This window comes from Triturus cristatus, chromosome 3_2 (genome assembly GCF_964204655.1).
Source record: "Triturus cristatus chromosome 3_2, aTriCri1.1, whole genome shotgun sequence".
Taxonomy (NCBI): domain Eukaryota; kingdom Metazoa; phylum Chordata; class Amphibia; order Caudata; family Salamandridae; genus Triturus; species Triturus cristatus.
The window spans coordinates 1,149,515,388-1,149,537,899 of NC_140584.1; positions in this window are offsets into that span (position 1 = coordinate 1,149,515,388).

Sequence of the window (22,512 nt, forward strand, 5' to 3'; positions counted from 1 at the left end):
CGCTAACTGCCTAACGTGAGATTATCACTGGAAACCCAGCGATAATCTCACGTAGTGTGGCGTCAGCTTGCTGATAGGGACTCACAAATTTAGCCATGATATCCACCTTCCATAGGATATCATGGCTCAGTCAGTCCTGAAGCATGCGTAAGGAAAGTAGCGATAACAGGGGTTATCGCTACTTTTCCTGCCGCTATGCTTCATAGCGTGGGGCTTGATGATAGAAATGTCGCTTAGCAACATTTCTCCTGTCATGTTAGGTCAGGAACGCCCACTCTGCATCTCATTAGAGATGCAAAGCTGGGCGTTAGGAATCCCCACGCTAAAGTAAGGTTTCACGCGCTAGCGTGGCCTTGCTAAATAGGCGATAAACTTATCACCGCTTTTCAGTCGAACAAGGCCGCAAAAGCGACAATAATTTTTTATCGCCAGCTTGTAAATATGCCCCTTGCTTCTTTCTGTGCCTCTCTTGCCTCTTTCTGCATTTCTGTTGATTCATTCTGCATCTTTCTTTTTTTTTTACACTTCTTTTGCCTCTTTCTGCTCATCTCTTCCACTTTCTCTACCACTCTTGCCTCTTTCTGAACCCTTCTTCCTGCTTTCTGTACCTCTCTTGCCTCTTTCTGCATCCCTGTTCCCTCTTTCTGCACCTCTCCTGCCTGCTTCTGCACCTCTCGTGTCTCTTTCTGTACTTCTCTGTTGCTTCTTTCTGCAATTCTGTTGGCTCTTTCTGAACCCCTCTTGCCTCTTTCTGCACCTTTGTTGCTTCTTTCTGCACTTCTCTTGCTTCTTTCTGCACCTCCGTTGCTTCTTTCTGTACCCTCTTGCCTATTTCTGCACCTTTCTCCTCTCTTTGTGCAACTCTCTTGCCTCTTTCTACACCTGTCTTCCCTCTTTCTGCACCCTTCTTGCATCTTAGTGCTCCTCTGTTCCTTCTTTCTGCACTTCGCTTGTCTCTTTCTGCACCCCTCTTGCCTCTTTCTGGCCTCTTGTTGGTTCTTATGCACTGCTCTTGCTTCTTTATGCACCTCTTGCCTGTTTTCTGCAATTCTCTTGCCTCTTTCTGCACCTCTGTTGCTTCTTTCTGGACTTATCGTGTCTCTTTCTGCACCCCTCGTGCCTCTTTCTGCACCTCTGTTGCCTCTTTCTGCACCTCTTCTGCCGGTTTCTGCACCTCTCTTGCTTCTTTCTGTACTTCTCTGTTGCTTCTTTCTGCACTTCTGTTGGCTATTTCTGCACCCCTCTTGCCTCTTTCTGCAACTCTCTTGCCTCTTTCTGCACTTCTCTTGCCTCCTTCTGCACCTCTGTTGCTTCTTTCTGTACTTCTCTTGCCTCTGCCTGTACCTCTCTTGCTTCTTAGTACACCAGTGTTGTCTCTTTCTGTACTTGTCTTCCCTTTTTGCACCTCTCTTGCTTCTTTCTGAACTTCTCTTGCTTCTTTCTGCACCTCTCTTGCTTCTTTCTGCACCCTTCTTCCCTTTTTGCATCCCTCTTGCCTCTTTCTGCAGTTCTCTTGCCATTCTCTGCACCTCACTTGCCTCTTTCTGCACTTTCCTTGCTTCCTCCTACACCTCTGTTGCTTCTTTCAGCATTTCTCTTGCCTGTTTCTGCACTTTTCTTGCTTGTTTCTGCACCTCTCTTGCATCTTTCTGCACTTCTCTTGCCTCTGTCTGCACACCTGTTCCCTATTTCTGCACCCTTCTTCCATTTTCTGCACATCCCTTGCCTCTTTCAGCACCCCTCTTGCCTCTTTCTACACCTCTTTTGCATCTTTCTGTACCTCTCTCTCCTCTTTCTGCGCTCCTCTTGCCTCTTTCTGCACCTCTCTTGCTTCTTTCTGCACCCCTGTTGTCTCTTTCTGCACAACTGTTGTCTCTTTCTGCACTCGTCTTCCCTGTTTCTGCACCTCTCTTGCTTCTTCTTTCTGCACCTTTCTTGCTTCTTTCTGCACCTCTTTTGCTTCTTTCTGCACCCTCCTTCCCTTTTTTACATCCCTCTTGCCTATTTCTGCAGTTCTCTTGCCATTTCTGGTACCTCTGCTGCCTCTTTCTGCACCTCACTTGCCTCTTTCTGCACTTCTCTTTCTTCTTTGTACACCTCTGTTGCTTCTCTCTGCAATTGTCTTGCCTTTTTCTGCACTTCTCTTGCTGGTTTCTGTACCTCTCTTGTGTCTTTCTGCACCTCTGTTGCCTCTTTCTGCACCTCATTTGCTTCTTTCTGCACCCCTCTTGTCTCTTTCTGCACCCCTCTTTTTCTCTTTTTGTACCTCTCTTGCCTCTTTCTGCACCCCTATTCCCTCTTTGTGCACCTTTCCTGCCTATTTCTGCACCTCTCTTACCTCTTTCTGTACCTCTGTTGCTTCTTTCTGTACTTCTCTTGCTCTCTCTGCACCCTTAGCACCTCTTTCAGCACCTGTTGCTTCTTTCTGCACTTATCTTGCCTCTGTCTGCACCCCTCTTGCCTCCTTCTGCACCTCTGTTGCTTCTTTCTGGACTTATCTTGACTCTTTCTGCACCCCGTGTGCCTCTTTCTGCACCTCTGTTGCCTCTTTCTGTACCTCACTTGCTTCTTTCTGTACCACTCTTGTCTCTTTCTGCACCCTTCTTCCCGCTATCTGTACCTCTTTTGCCTCTTTCTGCACCTCTTCTGCCTGTTTCTGCACCTCTCTTTCTGTACTTCTCTGTTGCTTCTTTCTGCACTTCTGTTGGCTATTTCTGCACCCCTCTTGCCTCTTTCTGCAACTCTCTTGCCTCTTTCTGTACTTCTCGTGTCTCTTTCGGTACCCCTCTTACCTCTTTCTGCACCTCTGTTGCTTCTTTCTGCACTTATTTTGCTTCTGTCTGCACCTCTCTTGCAAATTTCTGCACCACTCTTGCCTCTTTCTGTACCCCTCTTCCCAGTTTCTGCACCTCTCTTGCCTCTTTCTGCACTTCTCTTTCTTCTTTGTACATCTCTGTTGCTTCTCTCAGCAATTGTTTTGCCTTTTTCTGCACTTCTCTTGGTTGTTTCTGCACCTCTCTTGCGTCTTTCTGCACCTCTGTTGCCTCTTTCTGCACATCACTTGCTTCTTTCTTCACCGCTCTTGCCTCTTTCTGCACCCCTCTTTTTCTCTTTTTGTACCTCTCTTGCCTCTTTCTGCACCCCTATTCCCTCTTTGTGCACCTTTCCTGCCTGTTTCTGCACCTCTCTTACCTCTTTCAGCACCTCTGTTGCTTCTTTCTGCACTTCTCTTCCTTATTTCTGCACCCCTACTGCCTCTCTCTATACCTCTCTTGCCTTTTTCTGCATTTCTCTTGCCTCTTTCTGCACCTCTTCTGCTTCTTTCTGCACTTGTCTTGCCTCGTTCTGTACCCCTCTTGCCTCTTTCTGCACCTCTGTTGCTTCTTTCTGCACTTCACTCTTCTTTCTGCACCTCTCTTGCCTCTTTCTGCACCTCTGTAGCTTCTTTCTGTACTTCTCTTGCTTCTTTCTGCTCCTCTGTTGCTTCGTTCTGCACTTCTCTTGCCTCTTTCTGCACCCTTCTTTCTGCACCTCTGTTGCTTCTTTCTGTACTTCTCTTGGGTCCTTCTGTACCTCTCTTGCTTCTTTCTGCACCACTCTTGCCTCTTTCTACATCCTTCTTCCCTCTTTCTGCACCTCTCTTGCCTCTTTTTCACACACAGGGCTACTTTTAAACTGACCTCATGCTCAGCAGTGCACACATGCAAGTGCAGAAACGGGCTACTGGCCTCTAAACTGCCATGCCCTATTATATTCTAGGGATTTAGAGGTAGTTTTAATCTCCCTTCTCTATTATGTACTTTGGCCTTACAGGGGAGGTCATTCTAATCACAGGGGTACCCCAACCCATAGTATACCCTAATGTAAGAAGGTGTTTTCACTGTATTCTAAGTGTCTTTCAGCATAGTACTGGCTCCGGGCCTGGTTAGGCAGAGCCCAGGGTCAGTCAGAGTCAGTTACCACCAGTTCCAGTCGCAAAAAAGATGGGGGGTGCCCAGGGCACAGGATGACTTTGCAACAAGGCCTCTTTCTGCACCTCTGTTGGTTCTTTCTGCATATCGCTTGCTTCTTTCTGCACCTTTCTTCCTCTTTCTGGACTTATGTTGCCTCTTTCTGCATTTCTCTTGCTTCTTTCTGTGCTTTTCTTCCTCTTTCTGCACATGTTCTACCTCTCTAGGCATACTCAGAAATTAGCATTTAAAAAACCTTAGAAATTTACTGAAAAAACCATAGCTTTCAGGGGCGTTATAAACCATAGGTATCTGGAACGTTATACTTAGAAATTAGCATTTAAAAAACCTTTGAAATTCACTGAAAAAACCACAGGTTTCAGGGGCGTTATAGTTAGTTGGACATTTCATTTGTACAAAACCAGAGAAATTCGGCCGTTATAGTTAGTTGAGCTAACTATAACTCGTGCCCCCGCAATGCACAAACACATTGATATATAAAACTATGCGTAAACTAGCTGCTGACACAAATACTACTCTAATAGCTAGAAGCCTAGGGAAGGATGCCCGAGAAGAGTAGTCACATGAAATACATGAGCTGTGCTTGTGGCCTGTCCCTCCTACCCCCTGGACATGAATTGGGACATATGGACCAGCAAAATATCTGCATTTTAAATCTTTAGGATAAACTTGATTGATCTCCAAATGATCAAAATATGCATATTTGGTATTATAAAATCTAGAACAATAGTGTTTTAATGTACTCAGTTTTTTAGAGCTCCTCTCTCTGTCTAACCTCTCCCTTTCAGGCTCATGTAGTCCTTTCAAGAGGTTTATGCCTTAGAATACCTCCAACACTCCACTTTCTGAACATTCCATGATTCGAAAATTGATGCTAAGACCCTGAGAAAGACATTTGTAGTAGACATTTTGGTTATGTTTACTTACAAAGCATCTCTTGGTTATATCTACTATCGACTTGGAATATATTATGACCTTAGGAATTAGTTAAATATATTTCCTCTAAGGGAAAAAGGTGGACAACGGAAGCATTTCTATGGCTACTTCGAGGGCAGAGTTTACCCTTGTGAGTGTCAGGGTAAATATGTTACAAATGTATTTTATACCTTTTGAAGTTATTTGGCTATTGATTCAGCATTTAAACATAAAATGAACAATGGAGGGGATCGTTCTAATAATTAGTTGCACTTTATTTATGTATGTTAGTAAACAAGTGGAATATTGGGTCACTGTTGTGTATTACATCTCCGGTTATTTTAGGAATGCACCATTAGGATTGTGGTTCATGTCGTTTTTATGTTCATTTAGCTAACTCTGAATTGAGGAGGTCTGTCACTTGGTGGGGTTTGATTGAATGTTCTGCACCTGTGAGGTTTTAAAATGGGCGTAAAACACTTGGCTGCTTTTTAATGTGTACCAAGCAGCAGGTTTTGGAGAAAAAAAAAGGGAAGATATTGTTTTTACACTTGAGGCAAAGTAAGTTGAAATGCAGTTTAAATGAGTTTTGAATTCTCTTTGGAGTCTGGCACGTTTATTTTTGTGCATGTATAATTTGGGGGTAGTTACATATATGATGATGAGTTACAGTAGTGTTTTTGGCTAAGTTTGCATACAATTCACAGTACATTTAGGGAAAGGGTGGTATGTTTCTGCATACTCTGGTATTGCATTGTACATTTTTATGTTTTATGTTGTATCTCGTCCCTAAAGGCTAATGGGACATTTTTAAAATTGCGGTTACCCCTGAAGAAGGGCTTTCAGCCGAAATTCATTGGGTTTATAGTTGCATAAGTAACCAGGATACATTGTTGATTCCATCGTGCTGCATGATAAAGTCTGAATGGGCATGTATGCAGCATTTGAAGATTGGAATCATGTTGTCTCTTTTTGGAATTGTGAAAGTTTGAAGAAAATGGACTAAACATGAATTACATGAAGAAAAAACGAATTACAGTTTTCATTAAAGTCATTTACGCTGTGCAGCTTGTGATTGGAGCGAAATACTAGCCCAGCCCATTTTGGAACTTTAGCAAAGGTGCTCACTGGGACAGAGCATACAACAAGCGCACATGCACAACTTGTTTGGAGTACTGATCACGTTGAGAATGGATAAAACGGTGTGGACTCATTACTTGTAATTCAGACCCTGAGTAAGACATTTGTAGTGGACGTTTTGGTTATCTTTCCTTACAAAGCATCTCTTGATTATATCTACTATCGACTTGGTATATATTATGACCTGTACTCCTTAGGAATTAGTTAAATATCTTTCCTCGAAGGGAGAAAGGTGGACAACTGAATCATTTCGATGGAGCTTAAAATCAGCATGAGCAGTGGGTTGTGCTGAATTCCGCCCGGTTGCGGAAGTTTTATATAAGTCTGCGAAATTCCACGGAGTGAAACTCCGCGAGTTCCACACATCCCTATAGGTGCAAGTGTGAATTTATGTAATAGACCACCATTTACAGCATCTGTTGCATAAACCGGGAGTGGAAAATTTGTAGACCTCTTTAATCGAATTCTGTTTTCAATTACTGAGAAGCAAGGCAAATGATTGGAGCCTCTTCAAAGTGATTTTGCGGCTGCCGATGTTGAAAGCACAAAGTGGTCTGGCAGCTGTGCCCGTGCAGGGGGGTCAGGTTGTATTGCTGAGGGGATAACCATAAAGGGCAGAGCACGGAGCACCAATTTTCGATATTCACTGCCAACTGTGATACAATCCAGTTTATATTCCTTTTATAGTTAATGCTTGTAGGAAGGTGGAATCTGACTACATGGTTGCCCCCACTTTTTTCTGGCGTTTTGATGGTTTTTGACTAGTCTGGCTGGGATCCTGCTATCCAGGACCCCAGCCTATCTGCTTACTCCCTTAAACGACATGGTGTGCACATTAGGTGCACTAGTGATTGGATACTGTGGTACCTTATGAGCCCCTAGTATATGGTACCTTAGGTACCAGGGGCATAGGTACTTCACAGGCCTACCAGGGGCTGAAGCATGTATTATGCCACCCCTGGAAAGCAGACTAAATCTGACACCACAGGCCTGCTACTCCAGCCTGGGTGAGGTAGTGTTAGCACTCCTCACTGAGATATAGGTTCACTATATCTCTCCCTGCACACACATTTAAACCTATCAGTCACACCTAAGGCAGGCCCTATGAATCCCGAGGGCAGGGTGCTTGGTTTCCATGTGAGGGGGTGCCTCTGCCTGAGCAGGGCCCCTCTGCAGCTCTCAGAGTCCATTCTCTGGGGCTGTTTGTGAATGCGGTCAAACTATATAAACTTAAGTGCATTATAACCTCGCGGTCAATGCTAACTTGGGGATGGCTGCGTCAAAACATGTCGTGTTTGGTGTCAAACGCTTTGGAATCATACCCCCACACCAGTAACTGGTGTGGGAGTATGATCCCACACTTCTAGAGAGATATGGCCCGATTCACAGAACTAACTTAAGACAAAATCCTAAACTTACTACTTTTGGTATTCACAGAAGTTAGGATTTTGTCTTAAGTTTGTCTTAAGACAAACTTAAGACAAACTTAAGACAGACTTAAGACAGACTTAAGACAGACTTAAGACAGACTTAAGACAAACTTAAGACAGACTTAAGACAGACTTAAGTTAGGATTTTGTCTTAAGTTTGTCTTAAGTTTGTCTTAAGTCTGTCTTAAGTCTGTCTTAAGTCTGTCTTAAGTTTGTCTTAAGTTTGTCTTAAGTTTGTCTTAAGTCTGTCTTAAGTTTGTCTTAAGTCTGTCTTAAGTTTGTCTTAAGTCAAACTTAGGACAAAATCCTAACTTCTGTGAATACCAAAAGTAGTAAGTTTAGTATTTTGTCTTAAGTTAGTTCTGTGAATCGGGCCCATAGACATGTACCTACTGTGGAAACACGGTAGAATCCTGAAGAGCCCTGGCATCACAAAATGGATGCCACCAGTCACAGACACTGGGCTGCCCTCCTGCTGATGACCGAAACTTGCAGTGGAGGAGGCCCAACAATAGGCATCTGGTCATAGGGAGGTGTGGCCACCTCCCAGACAGGGTTTAGTGTATTGGGGCTGGGTGGGTGCACTCCTAGAGTACTTTGAAGTCCTGCACTCGGGGAGCAGTAGGCTCCTCTGTCCATACACCAGTTCAAACCGGCTCAGGGGCTACCTGCCCCTGCTCTGGCGTGAAACTGGACAAAGGGAAGTGGATGTATCCACCCACTCCCCTGACCCTCCCATAGGTGGGGTCATAGAGCTAGTCCCTCCCTTCCTTCTAGAATAAGTTAGGGTACACTTGCCATTGCAAACTAGATATTTCTGGACGACGCTCTGAAGAAGAATCCTGGACCTTCGATGTTCCACTACCTCTGGAAGACTGAAGAATCTCCCTTGGAGTCAAGGAGTGACTCCCCTGCTTGGCAGGCATCCAATCTTACAATCAACGATCGCAAACTTTCCTGCTCCTGCCAGAGTTCGAAGTCCCTGCATCCCAGGAAGAGAATTTCCTGACTTCTACAAGGCCATCGTGCGTCCCCAGTGATGCTGAGGCAAGTGGACCTCACGAGTGACGAGGAACTGCAATCCCTGGGCACCGTGCACTATTTTCGAGTGCAACCCCTTCACAATGTTCTACGAACTTGTGCTTTGGACCACATGTGGTCCAAGCCTCCAACAGTATTTCCGTTGAAGATCAGAGGCCTATCCCGTCCCGAGTGACCGTGGGCCCCTGTTGAGTGAATCCTCCCAAGGCGTCTTTGCAATCCCTTGCCGGTTCGCTTGTGAGTCCCCAGAAGACTTTTCTACAAATCCAAAGGGCTCATCTGGGTGCTCCAGGCCTTCCCTGACTTACCCTTGCTGTGTGAGTCCCTCAGACCTTGCTGGTCTGCATAGCTGACTTTTTACACTTCCCACAAGACTTGCTGTTGCCAAGGCTTGTTGGCTTCAATCTGGTCGACGACACCGCATTAAGCTGCAGACTTTATGGGACACGCCAAATCCAGCTCCTGGTTGCCGTCGACGCCTCCTGGACCTTGTGGCTGAAGAGACAAGACACCCATGGATCACCTGAAATCACCCGACGACTGTGGGCATCCATCTTCCTTGCCCCGGGTCACTGCCAAGTGACCTTGAACACTGTCCCCTCTGCTTTCAGGTCTTCCTTCTCTTCTGAATCCAGCCTTGGATTCCACCGGACACTTCTCCTGTCTTCACAAGCAGCAAGTCTTCTTTGGCTCCCATTGAAAACGAGGCCGCTACCCGACACCAAAAGACATCTATGCACCCGGCTTCCCTGGCTGAGGTAACTCCAGCACTACGGTGCTCCTGTGGGTGTTGGCTCTAGAACTACTTACCCTGTTAGTGACTTGCTTGTAGACTCTCCCGAAGTATCCTAAAACTCTAAATTTCCAATCGCGACTTGCTCCATTGAAGTCAAATGGGATCCGCGGCTGTGTTCTCACACTGCATGCGTCTCCCGTGGGTCCTTTACTTACCTGCCTTGGGTGGATTAGTGAGGCCCCAGCACTTCTGAAAGCCCTAGGCCTTGTCCCCTTGCAAGTCGTGATCTCTAAGTCTCTTTTTTAGTATATGGTCTGGTACACCCCTAGGGCACCAGCCATATTTGTGCTTAACTTGTTGCGAAATGTTGATTTGTGCATATGTCCTTGACTTCTAATCTCATAAAGAGATTAGCAGAGAGTTGTTAGTAATAAATACATATATATTTTATATATATACCTGTGTGGTGTCCTTTCATTTAGTGATTCAAGAGACTATAAGGTAAAACAAGCTACTTTACATTCCTCTAAAGACTTAGCCTGAAGGCTGCTCTCCACAGCTACCACTAGGATAGCTTTCTTTAAAAGGTTGCCTTAAACCTACTACCATAAGAGTCGCATTGTACTGGTGCAAGGTGTCCACTTTAACTAGTGAACAGCATATACCAGGCCAACTTCTCACATTGGTGCAGCGTGTGGGATTACAGCTTGCCATTATTTTACCAGAAAATCTCTATTTGAATTACTAACTGAAAACCACTATAGGTACTCAAGGTACATATAAAGTCAAGCTTAGTATCAATAAGTTCTACTGAACTTAGAGCTGTGTGTCAAGGGATAGCACACCCTTTCTACAGCTCATGCTAGGATCAGTAGGCCACAAACTAGTGTAGGTAGTACAACACTGCACAACACTAGAATGTCCTTAAGGGTTGGAACCAATGGGTCCACCCAGCCTCAGTCCCTCCACCCTACACCTAATAGATCTGCTGACAGCAGAAGATCTTAGATTAGCTCTAGGAGCTAATGTGTCTGAATCAGGGGGTGGGTCAATTACAGTGTCTGGGTCAGATGATGAAAATCAGGATGACCTGGACTCTGTGGTTGAAGGGCCAGACCCACAAGGGTCTGGAAAGGACCGAGGAATTCTCTCTAAGAGAACTGACAGAGTGGAGGAAAGGCCTAGGTCCCCTTCTAGGGAATCTAACCACCCCTATCACTCTGGCAGCGAATCTGTCCAGCAGAGGAACTCCTACCTTCCTAGAAGGGAGACCTTCTCTGACAGAATGTACAAACTGCTGCAGTATGAGGAAGCAAGATTTGCCCTCAAAACCAAGCAGTTGGCATTAGATAGAGAAGCCTTTGAGCTCCAGAGCGCTTCTAGAAGAGAGGGGTTAGAACCCCCTGGTGGCAGCAACAGTGTCCCTAGAGGTAGAGAATATATTCCAAACCATAGGAACCTGAGCAAGGTTGTTCCTCCCTACCAGAGTGGGGATGATATCCACAAGTGGATAACTGCTATGGAAAGGGCCTGTAGAGTACAACAGGTCCCCCAAAAGCAGTGGGCAGCAATCTTGTGGCTCTCCTTTTCAGATAAAGGCAGAGACAAGCCCCTAACTGTTAGAGAAGAGGATGCTGATGACTATGAAGTCCTGAAGAGTGCACTGATAGATGGGTTTGGCTTAACCACTGAGCAGTACAGGTTGAAGTTCAGAGATACCCAGAAGGCACAGACACAGGACTGGGTGGACTTTGTAGATTGTGCTACCAAGGCTCTGGAGGGTTGGATAATTGTCAGTAGAGCAACTGACTTTAAAGGATTGTATAATTTGATTATGCGTGAGCAGATACTTAACAATTGTACACAGGGGCTAGTGTCACCATGGTGACAAAGAGACTAGTGCCCCTAGAACAGCTTTTACCTGAGTTTAGATACCAGGTGACCAATATTGATGGAATTAGGACAGATCATCCCAGGGCAGTGGTAAATCTCAGCTGGGGAGGGGCCACTGGCCCAAAGAGAGTCGCAGTGTCCCCAACATTACCTGTAGATTGTCTACTGGGGAACGATCTGGAAATCTCAGCCTGGGCTGAGGTGGATCACAATGCCCATTTAAGAATGTTATGCATCCCTGAGAGAGTGGATGAGACCCTGAGGGCCTCCCCTCCACCCCAGGAGAAATTAAGGGGAGTGAAGCCTGAAACAATGGATCACTCCACACAAACAGAGAGCATAGGGGATGAGGACCAGTCCTCCCCCCACCAGACTAAAGGTAAGGGTCAGCTTTCTAAGGGAACTGATGCTGCCGCTTGTGAAGTAACTGTCCCAGAGGTGGTCAGGCCTGTCCTGGCCTCATCTCTGATGGCAGGGGATCCTTCCAAGGTGGTACCCAGTCTGGAGCAGGTATCCTGCTCCTCTCTACCCTGCCTCAGTCAGCCCAGGGCTGCAGAGGTCAGGGAGGTCAGTGGACCCTTAGTGGGCCCCTGTCCAGAGGAACCCACTCATCAACAGATTAGGGACACCCAGCAGAGTAGTTCTAGCCAGGTGAACATACCTCTACATAAGTGGATCCCCCTTACCCCTAGGTACAGGTATCCCACAGATGGACTCTGTTGGGCACAGGGAGACCTTGGACATAGTTGCCCCAAGCATTCCAATGCCCTCCACTATTCCAACCAGAGGGACCCAACCCCCAGCTGTAGGCAGCCAGATATGACACAGTCGTGGACTGAAAGGCTTCCATGGTGACAAGTGTCCTGAGGAAGTTGAGACCACCCCAAATAGCGTCTCACTTCCAGACTCAGACACCCCACCAGCCTGCTTCTGTACCAAAACACAATACAGGTAATTTCCCTAGACTTTGGAGAAACTCCAGAACCCCTTGGGGTAGGATTTCCCAAGTGGACCATGAGACAGGGAGCAACCATGCTAGTGCAGGTTCTTCCTTATATGGCCACTCAGGAAATAAAGGCTTATCTGGACAAGGTTAGCCTTATCTCCTTTCGTTTGGGGGGGGAGGGGTTATGTAGGAAGGTAGAATCTGACTACATGGTTGCCCCCACTTTTTTTCTGGTGTTTTGATGATTTTTGACTAGTCTGGCTGGGATACTGCTATCCAGGACCCCAGCCTAGCCTATCTGCTTACTCCCTTAAACGACATGGTGTGCACATTAGGTGCACTAGTGATTGGATACTGTGGTACCTTATGAGCCCGTAGTATATGGTACCTTAGGTACCAAGGGCATAGGTACTTCACAGGCCTACCAGGGGCTGAAGCATGTATTATGCCACCCCTGGGAAGCAGACTAAATCTGACACCACAGGCCTGCTACTGCAGCCTGGGTAAGGTAGTGTTAGAACTCCTCACTGAGATATAGGTTAACTATATCTCTCCCTGCACACACATTTAAACCTATCAGTCACCCTAAGGCAGGTCTTATCAATCCTGAGGGCAGGGTGCTTGGTTTCCATGTGAGGGGGTGCCTCTGCCTGAGCAAGGCCCCTCTGCAGCTCTCAGAGTCCATTCTCTGGGGCTGTTTGTGAATGCGGTCAAATATATAAAACTGAGAGAGACCCCTTGAAAAGCTCGAGGGAATGGAGTACTCTTCACAAGTATACAAGAACAGTCCCTTGACTGAACCAACACTTAAATGATCATATACCACAATATTTAATTACACGTTTACACATTACAATCTTTCTGCATTTATTGCTTAAAAACAAACATGATGTTACATTAAAAACATATCACATTAAAATCCCTCAATTGGGCTCGTAAAAATGAATCCACAAAATAACAGAAAAAGTTAATTATTACAGAAATATTAATAACAAGCCGTTATGGCCAGCATAACAGAGAAAACGACATAAAAGACAATACACTTTGTCATAATTTGCACATCAAATTAGACCCTACATCTGGAATCACAGACTGTGATATATCTAACACACTTCTATCTCCAAATCTGTGACAGTCCCTTAGATTGTGCTCTCAAATGCATCCACGCGTTTCGATGGGTTTTCTTTATATTGCCATCTTTCTCAAGACAAATAATGGACGTTTTCTCAATTGTAATGACCATTTAGTTTAATCCTTGATATCTACTATCCCAACCTTGCTCAGTATTTATTAAATCTCCTTAATGCTTACGAATTGGACAGTATTCAAAATTTCAGTATGTTCGTTCAATCTTATGGTTAGGTTAATACGACCCCCTTGGTTAAAGCCTGATTCACTCGATTTTCAATTTTCAAAGGGAAATGAAGGTCCGTAGCAATCCTCCCCACTTGTCACGCCACCTTTCAGCGTGTGGTACGCGGCATCAACGCGGAAATGCTTCTACGGCGTCTTGTGAATGCGGTCAAACCATATACTCTTAAGTGCATTATAACCTCGCGGTAAATGCTAACTAGGGGATGGCTGCATCAAAACATGTTGTGTTTGGTGTCAAACGCTTTGGAATCATAACCCCACACCAGTAACTGGTGTGGGAGTATGATCCCACCCTTCTAGAGGGATAGACATGTACCTACTGTGGAAACACAGTAGAATCCTGTAGAGCCCTGGCATCACAAAATGGATGCCACCAGTCACAGACACTGGGCTGCCCTCCTGCTGATGACCGAAACTCGCAGTGGAGGATGCCCAACCATAGACATCCTGTGACAGGGAGGTGTGGCCACCTCCCAGACAGGGTTTAGTGTATTGGGGCTGGGTGGGTGCACTCCTAGAGTGCTTTGAAGTCCTGCACTGGGGGAGCAGTAGGCTCCTCTGTGCATACACCAGTTAAAACCGGCTCAGGGGCTACCTGCCCCTGCTCTGGCACGAAAATGGACAAAGGGAAGTGGGTGTAGCCACCCACTCCCCTGGCCCTCCCATAGGTGGGGTCATAGAGCTAGTCCCTCCCTTCCTTCTAGTAGAAGTTCTAGTAGAAGGTCCTGGACCTTCGGCGTTCCACTACCTCTGGAAGACTGAAGAATCTCCCTTGGAGTCAAGGAGTGACTCCCCTTCTTGGCAGGCACCCAATCTTGCAATCAACGGTCGCAAACTTTCCAGCTCCAGCCGGAGTCCCTGCATCCCAGGAAGAGGATTTCCTGACTTCTCCAAGGCCATCGTGAGTCCCCAGTGACGCTGAGGCAAGTGGACCCCACGAGTGATGACGAACTGCAATCCCTGGGTACCGTGCACTATTTTTAAGTGCAACCCCTTCACGACATTCTACGAACTTGTGCTTTGGACCACGTGTGGTCCAAGCATCCCGCAGAATTTCCACTAAAGATCAGAGGCCTACCCCGTCCCGAGTGACTGTGGGCCCCTGTTGAGTGAATCCTCCTGAGGCGTCTTCGCGATCCCTTGCCAGTTGGCTTGTGAGTCCCCAGAAGACTTTTCTACAAATCCAAAGGGCTCCCCTGGTTACTCCAGGCCTGCCCTGACTTACCCTTGCTGGGTAAGTCCCTCAGACCTTGCTGGTCTGCACAGCTGACTTTTTACACTTCCCACGAGACTTGCTGTTGCCAAGGCTCGTTGGCTCCAATCTAGTCGCCGACACTGCAGTAATCTGCAGACTTCGTGGGACACGCCGAATCCAGCTCCTGGTTGTCGTCGACGCCTCCTGAACCTCGTGGCTGAAGAGTCAAGACACTTGTGGATCACCTGAAATCACCCGACGACTGTGGGCATCCATCTTCCTTGCCCCGGGTCACTGCCAAGTGACCTTGAACACTGTCCCCTCTGCTTTCAGGTCTTCCTTCTTCTGAATCCAGCCTTGGATTCCACCGGACACTTCTCCTGTCTTCACAAGCACCAAGTCTTCTTTGGCTCCCATTGAAACCGATGACGCGACCCGATACCAAAAGACACCTATGCACCCGGCTTCCCTGGGTGAGGTAACTCCAGCACTACGGTGCTCCTGTGGGTGTTGGCTCTAGAACTACTTACCCTGTAAGTGACTTGCTTGTAGACTCTCCCGAAGTATCCTAAAACTCTAAATTTCCACTCACGACTTGCTCCATTGAAGTCAATTGGGATCCGCGGCTGTGTTCTCACACTGCATGCGTCTCCCGTGGGTCCTTTACTTACCTGCCTTGGGTGGATTAGTGAGGCCCCAGCACTTCTGAAAGCCCTAGGCCTTGTCCCCTAGCAAGTCGTGATCTCTAAATCTCTTTTTTAGTATATGGTCTGGTACGCCCCTAGGGCCCCACCAATATTTGTGCTTAACTTGTTGTGAAATGTTGATTTATGCATATGTCCTAGACTTCTAATCTCATAAAGAGATTAGCAGAGAGTTGTTAGTAATAAATATATATATATGTTATATATATACCTGTGCGGTGTCCTTTCCTTTAGTGATTCAAGAGATTATAAGGTGAAACAAGCTGCTTCCTCTTAAGACTTAGCCTGAAGGCTGCTCTCCACAGCTTCCACTAGGATAGCTTTCTTTAAACGGTTGTCTTAAACCTACTACCATAAGAGTCGAATTGTACTGGTGCAAGGTGTCCACTTTAACTTGTGAACAGCATATGCCAGGCCAACTTCTCACAATGCTAAATTATTGTTCTGCCAGTGGAGCAGCAGAATGTATTAGTTATTCCTGTTTCAAGAGTAATTACTACATTTCTCCAATTCCCACCCCTAGTCAAGACACATGACCTGAGTGACCCTTGGAGATTATATAACACCACAGGCAGTGGTTTTAAATTCTGTTCTCACATCCATAACTCTGTGTCATGAATAGACTATCTACTATTTAATATTCATGTAACACCCAATGCTTATAGCCCCATTATTGATCCTATTGTGATCTCTGATCATGCATGCACATAATTGGACCTGACTTTACTGGCTCTACACAGGGGAAAAAGATTTGGAGAATGAATGAGGAATTACTTTGCAACCACAAGCCAAAAGACGCTATCCTTCAAGTGATCAATCACTTCTTTAAGGAAAATGCTTTAGATTAAAACTCAGTTACCACTATGTGGAATGCGATGAAAGTAACACTATCTGTAACTATGGTAGACATAATATCTAATAAAAATAAGATGCTGAACACTAAACTTAACTCTCTAGAACAGGAGATCATAAAAAGAGAAAAATAATTTATATATCCTAAAAATAGAGACCTAATTTTGATGCTGTAGCCTCTCAAATACAAATACAACACGAGTCCCATTGTGAGGTCATACACCTCACAATGGGTTATTATGTCAAAAGCCAAATCTTTTATAGAACGTAATGTAACAAAGAGGGTAGAATACTAGCCAGCTACCCCAAAAATCTACTATTGCAGCGATCAGAAATGGCAGAGAAAACATCTTAAACACTTTTCAATCCTTCTGAATGAGCCTCGATAACCCTGAGAATCCAACTGATATTGAATTTTGCCAGGAATACGCAGCTAATATGAAGCTACTGATACAATATAAGAAAAAGATCTCGAATTAAACAAAAAGATTCTTATTTCAAGGATTAGCAAAGCTAACCAATCTCCTAAAAGTTAAAATGCACTGGGACCTGACGGGTTCCCTGCCTCTTTCTATAAAAGTTTCCAAGATTCACTTACTCCTCATTTAGAAGACCTTTTTGCTTGCTTCTCAAAATCTGGAAATATGACACGCACATCCTCTGAGGCTGCATACACAAAGAATGGAAAAACCTATTGAAACCTAAATGCTATGGACTGATATCACTTCTGGATGTAGATTGTAAAATATATGCCTACATCTCGGCAATGTAATTAGGAACGAGGAATTAGGAACTGCCTAACCTAATTCACTAAAATCAAAAAGGCTTTAACAAAGGTGGGCTGGCCTCTGATAATATACGCAGAAGGCAAAATTACTATATACTCCAATAATGGCTCTAGACGCAGACAAGGCCTTTAATAAGGTCTCATGGTTCCTTGTACATGCGGTGATTAGGAAGTTTGCTCTTGGCAAAACCTTTGAACATATGGCAATGGCCTTATACTCACATCCATCTGCCCATATCCAAATTAATCTGGACATCTCCAAAACCTTCAGCCAAGCAAAAGGAACGAAGAAAGGATGCCCCTTATCTCCCTTTCTCTTCCTACTTGTCAACGAGCCCTTATTGCACTTTATTCGTACCTCTGTGCAAATTAAAGGTATAACATTCGACCCCGGTTCATGGAAAATTGACGCATATGTTAATGGTGTATTAATAATTACAGAAGAGGCTGAACAAGCTATTCTGTCAATACTGGAGGTCATTACCAACTATGCCAAAGTATCGGGCTACTCTCACAAAAGAGACAAAACAGAACTTTTCCCACTAAACAAACTGTGTCACCAATCATTGTAGGATATACTGGATTAAAACCGTAATTTGAACATTTTAAATATTATGGGGTAGAATTTAAACACACGCTCACAGACACAAAATCTCATACTGAAAGTTTTCTGACTTCAAAATTCAAAAACCTATTGAAAACATGGTCTCCAAAATTCATCACCTGGTGGGGCAGAACTGAATGTATCAAACTGAGCATTTCCCCTCAGATTAACTATATATCATCAGTATGTTTCCTGATTTCCTCTCCGTGAACTTCTATAAGAAAATTGACAAATTAATTTTAGATTACCTCTGGAAAAATAAGTTAGCCAGAATTGCTCTAAAATGTCTAAGACGAAATAAATCCCATGGTGGCCTAAACTCTGCAAATTTTCAGAATTACCAAACTTTGTTTTCAATAAGAAAAGCTAGCTGGTAGATCTCCGCGGAAACACCTCTGACTCCTCCTTGGCTAGAAATTGAAAAATGTATATTAAAACCATTGTCCTTTCTTAATATACTTAGTATACCAAATCTAAGGTTTCTGACATCCCTCAGCATCTTAAAAGACACAATAAAAGCCATCAAGATCCTTGACCGTAAATTTCAACATACATTTAAAGACTCATACACACCATATCTTTGGCTAAGTAGGAGTGATCAAATAGATGGGAAATCATTGTTTTAGAAGAAATGGGGGGGGGGGAAAGGCATAAGAATCGTAAAGACCTATAGCTGGATGTGAAAACACCAATGCTTTTTTCAATCTTACAACAAAACCACGATCTATCTGATTTCAGGTTTTACCAACACCTCAAGCTAAAGTCTGCCATAAGGAAAACCAACCCCTCACATGAAGCTGAATGCATCACGTAATTGAGGAATATAAATAGGAAAAATCATGTAGCAAGTAGCATCTATAAGTTACAGGGGAAAATTCACAAACTATCCCAAGACCTTAATAATAAATGGATATCTTCTCTTATGGCGAAGACTATTATCCCACTCGTGGGAATACAATTAGTTCAAATGCCTCCAACACAAAATCTCACTATAGTCTACCAATGTAATCCTGGGCTACTCTTAAAAGTTATTGGGATCTGATGAAACTGCACAAAAAAGGCTTATTCTTGGTGGAGTTGGCAACACACACAAGCAGATCTAGTTCACATGTTTTTTCACTGCACTAAAGTTAGGACATTTTTGACTCAGATTGAGACAGTAATCGGGGACATTTTCTAGTTAAACTTTACCCAAACCCCCTGCACCGTTATCCTTGGCCCCTGGCACTTAGACTTACCAAACGGACTGTCAGACACAAACTTATCCCTCTTTGACCTGCTCATAAACAACCTTTCACGGCACACATGGTGGGCTTGGGTTTGCTTTATTAGAATCTCTGACAATATTCTCACCACCAACAAACCATCCAAACCACTATGGTGTAAACTTGACCACTCCATGTACTCTACTTTGTTCATCACCATTCTGCTGCTTCCCCCACCACCACTACTTCCTTTCTCCACACATTCATTTACTGCTGGATATCTATATCCCTCATCAAAGTCACCTTCTTCCCCTCCCTCATCATACACCCCTCACTATACTATAAGTTCTCTGCTCTCTCTGTTATTTGATGTCCCACATATCATACGTAATCTCTTTCATAACCAAGATGACAAAGCAGCACTTTCTGATAAACTTTCACTGATAATTTTACCTTTTATCTTTTTATTATATGCATGTACTTTACCAAGTGTAAAAAATGTACATCATATCCCTTTTCTCTCCTATTCTGTTGTATTCCCTAAAACTAAATAAAAATGTTTGAAAACAAAGATAGCAGAACCGACTTAGAGACCCCAGACCCAAGTGCCATGCCATGAACAAATTTATTTGGGGGTGTCACACCCTAAACACCATCCCTAAAGCTACATCCCTGAAGACATGCAGATGTTCGTCCCCATTCTGCTGTTCCCCTGCCCCTGAACCAGCTGTTCCTATGTCGAAAGGAACATGCCACTGGTGAATATGCTGGGAGAATGCTGAGCAATGGTGGTGGTAAGGCCTGGTAAGAACAGATGCATTGGTTCACGTGTAATTATGGTCCTAAAGCGCAAACAATGGTCTGGGTGACTGATTCTTTTCAGGCATTTTTGTTGGCTGCCTGGGCTGAACACTCTGAGTGTTTGGTGAGAGTATGGATCATATGTACCCAACTTTCATACACATCCGGGCTAGGCCCCTGCACTCCCACCTCACTTTCCTTCTCTTCTTTTGGAACTTGGAAGCAGATTTGCACAGTTTTGATGCAACGCAGAAAGACAACTTGCTCCACTGTACTGCACTGTGTCAAATGGAGAGAACTGTAATGCACCATACCTACTAAGATATGGCACATAGGACTCTACCTCTGTGCTGGTCTACTGAGTGCTGCCCAGCGCCATGGTGCAAGGGTGTCTGTGTTTCAGGCAGGAATGTTCTTGTGAAGAAAGGGACACCTTCCAGCACAAAAACATTCCTTTGAGGCATTTTCCTCTTTCTATGTGTGCCGCAGTGTGCATCAAACATATAAAAAGGGAAGCAACGAGGAGAAATGCAGATATTTCTCCTTGTTACGCCTTTCCAGGTAAAGCGTAGCATTTTAGTGCAATCCCAGGTTTAATAGTGTTAGTAAATCTTGTAATGTGCCAAAAATCATGGGTAGATGTATGGAAACACCCACTTTCCACCCATGGAACAGCTTCCTAGGGCAGAGTAACGCAAGGCAGTGACTTCTGCTGCCTTGCATTACTGCTGATTTACTATACCACGCAGAGCTATGCAAGGTGGCTTTGCGTGGCATAGTAAATCTCTTTTAAGGCTTGTGATGCCTTGTATCCACTTGCTTGATGCAAAGGCAACACAAGCCCTTGATAAATCTGCACCTTAGTGCCTTAGCTCGCCCTTTTAAACCAAAACAGAGACCTCTCAAATGCTCACCAACCCAACATATGATTCACAAAACAACAGAACAAGTCCCCAAAATATCACATGAGCACTGTTGGGACTCTACAATGCCTGTTCGTTCGAAATTAACTCCAGCTTTTCTAAAAGACTGCCTTTTAAACCAAAAATAGAGGTCTCCCTACATGTAGAGTTCAACGTGGCACAATGGGCCGGATTACAAGTGGGGCGGTCTTCCGACAGCCGCACTCGTAGAGGCGCAACAGTGGCGGTCTACTGTCTGCTGGATCACGAATTTCAAGGTCGTACCGGTGGTGGACTGCCACCTGCACCAGGAAACAGTCCTTCCCTGGTGGTGGCGGCCATAATGTAACATGTTCAGCTAGACTGGCACAGTACCGCTGAGCATATTACGAGTTCCAGCACCGCCAGCCATTTCATGGTGGGAGCCCTGCCATGAAAAGGTTGGCGGTGAAGAAACAAAGGTGGCCCTACAAGGCACCCATGCCTCCCTCGTCATAGTGATACATTCACAGGGACACATGTGCCCCCCCTGTATACTTGCACCCCCAGTTCCAGCACGGCATGGACTTCACCATCCATGCCATGCTGCAACATTATTGCCGTTCTCATTGCAGAGCCTGTTTTTCTGACACAGCCATGGGAAAGGCAATGGACTGTTCGCCTTACACGATTTCAACTTGTAATAAGGTGACCAATCCTTGCGTGGCTGTGGTGCAGCTGTGCCGGCGGAGGGCCGGCGCAACTGCACCAAAGTCCTAATCAAGCCCAATATCTTAGACCAGATTTATTATAGTACTGAGTTGCCCTTCAGTCAAGCAAGGTGATGCAAGGCAACGCAATCCTTAAGTCAGAATTACCAAACCACGCGAGGCCACCTTGCGTGGCTCTGTGTGGCTTGGTATCTCCAAAGTAATGCAAGGCAGTGTAAGTCACTGCCTTGCATTATTCTGCACTGGGAGTGTGTTACATGGGTGGAGCATGGGTGTGATTTGGAATGCATAAGGAGACACTCAGGTGCATATTAACAAGGAGATTGTGCCACTGGAACGTCACTGTTACCGATGGTCCGATGGCGCAATGCCCTGCTCCATATTCACAGAGTAGCATTGAGCCACTTTGGTTGACTTACTGCCACTTTGTAAATATGGTACCCTTGCATGCAGGTATCTGCGTGAAAGGGGCATGCAATGGATATGGCTGAGGGCGTTCCACAGAAACATCCATTGATTTCTGACTCTGCCCCAGATTTACAAGAATGTGTAAATCTGAGGCAGCGACAAAAACTAGCGCCATGAAAAAGCAGGTGTTAGGCTGGTGCAACTAGGAGAAATACTTTTTTTTCCCTCTTTTTTGCTCTTTCTATGTGTGCTGCAGAATGCAAAACACCTTTAAAGATTGCTTTGGTGCAGGAAGATGTCCCTTCCTGCACATAAACAATCATTCCCAGCAACACAGGCACCCTTGCGCCATAGTGCATAGGGAATCATCCTTGCTACGCATGCACCCTGGCACTACGGTGCCAGGGTGTCTGTGTTGGCGCTAGGCAGCTTCTTTTTAGCACCAGCGCAAGGGAAACACAGTAAATACAGCGCATCTCCGTGTTTTTTAAATGATGCAGTTCGGTGCCGCAAAATTGCTTGCTCTACCTCCCTGCTCCATTTCCTCGTACATATACCCCTCAGTAACAATCTCTGAGACACAATATCTCTGCTGCTGGAGATCCCATTGGAAGGAAACTTAGTCTACAATGGTAAATTCCACTGATGAATTTGGGGATATGCACAAAATCTCTCTCTCTGTCCGTCTCTCTTTCTCACAAACACTTATGCATAAAGCCATATTTATGTACATGCACAACACACAATATGATTAAAAATATACATACCAATTGATGACTTACACTAAAAATAACCTTAGTGAAAGAACATTCTTTGTTCATTTAACACATTAAAGGTCCACTCATAAATTGAGGTTATGTAGGGCATTTTTCCTCTTCTCAGTGAACTGCTTATGAAA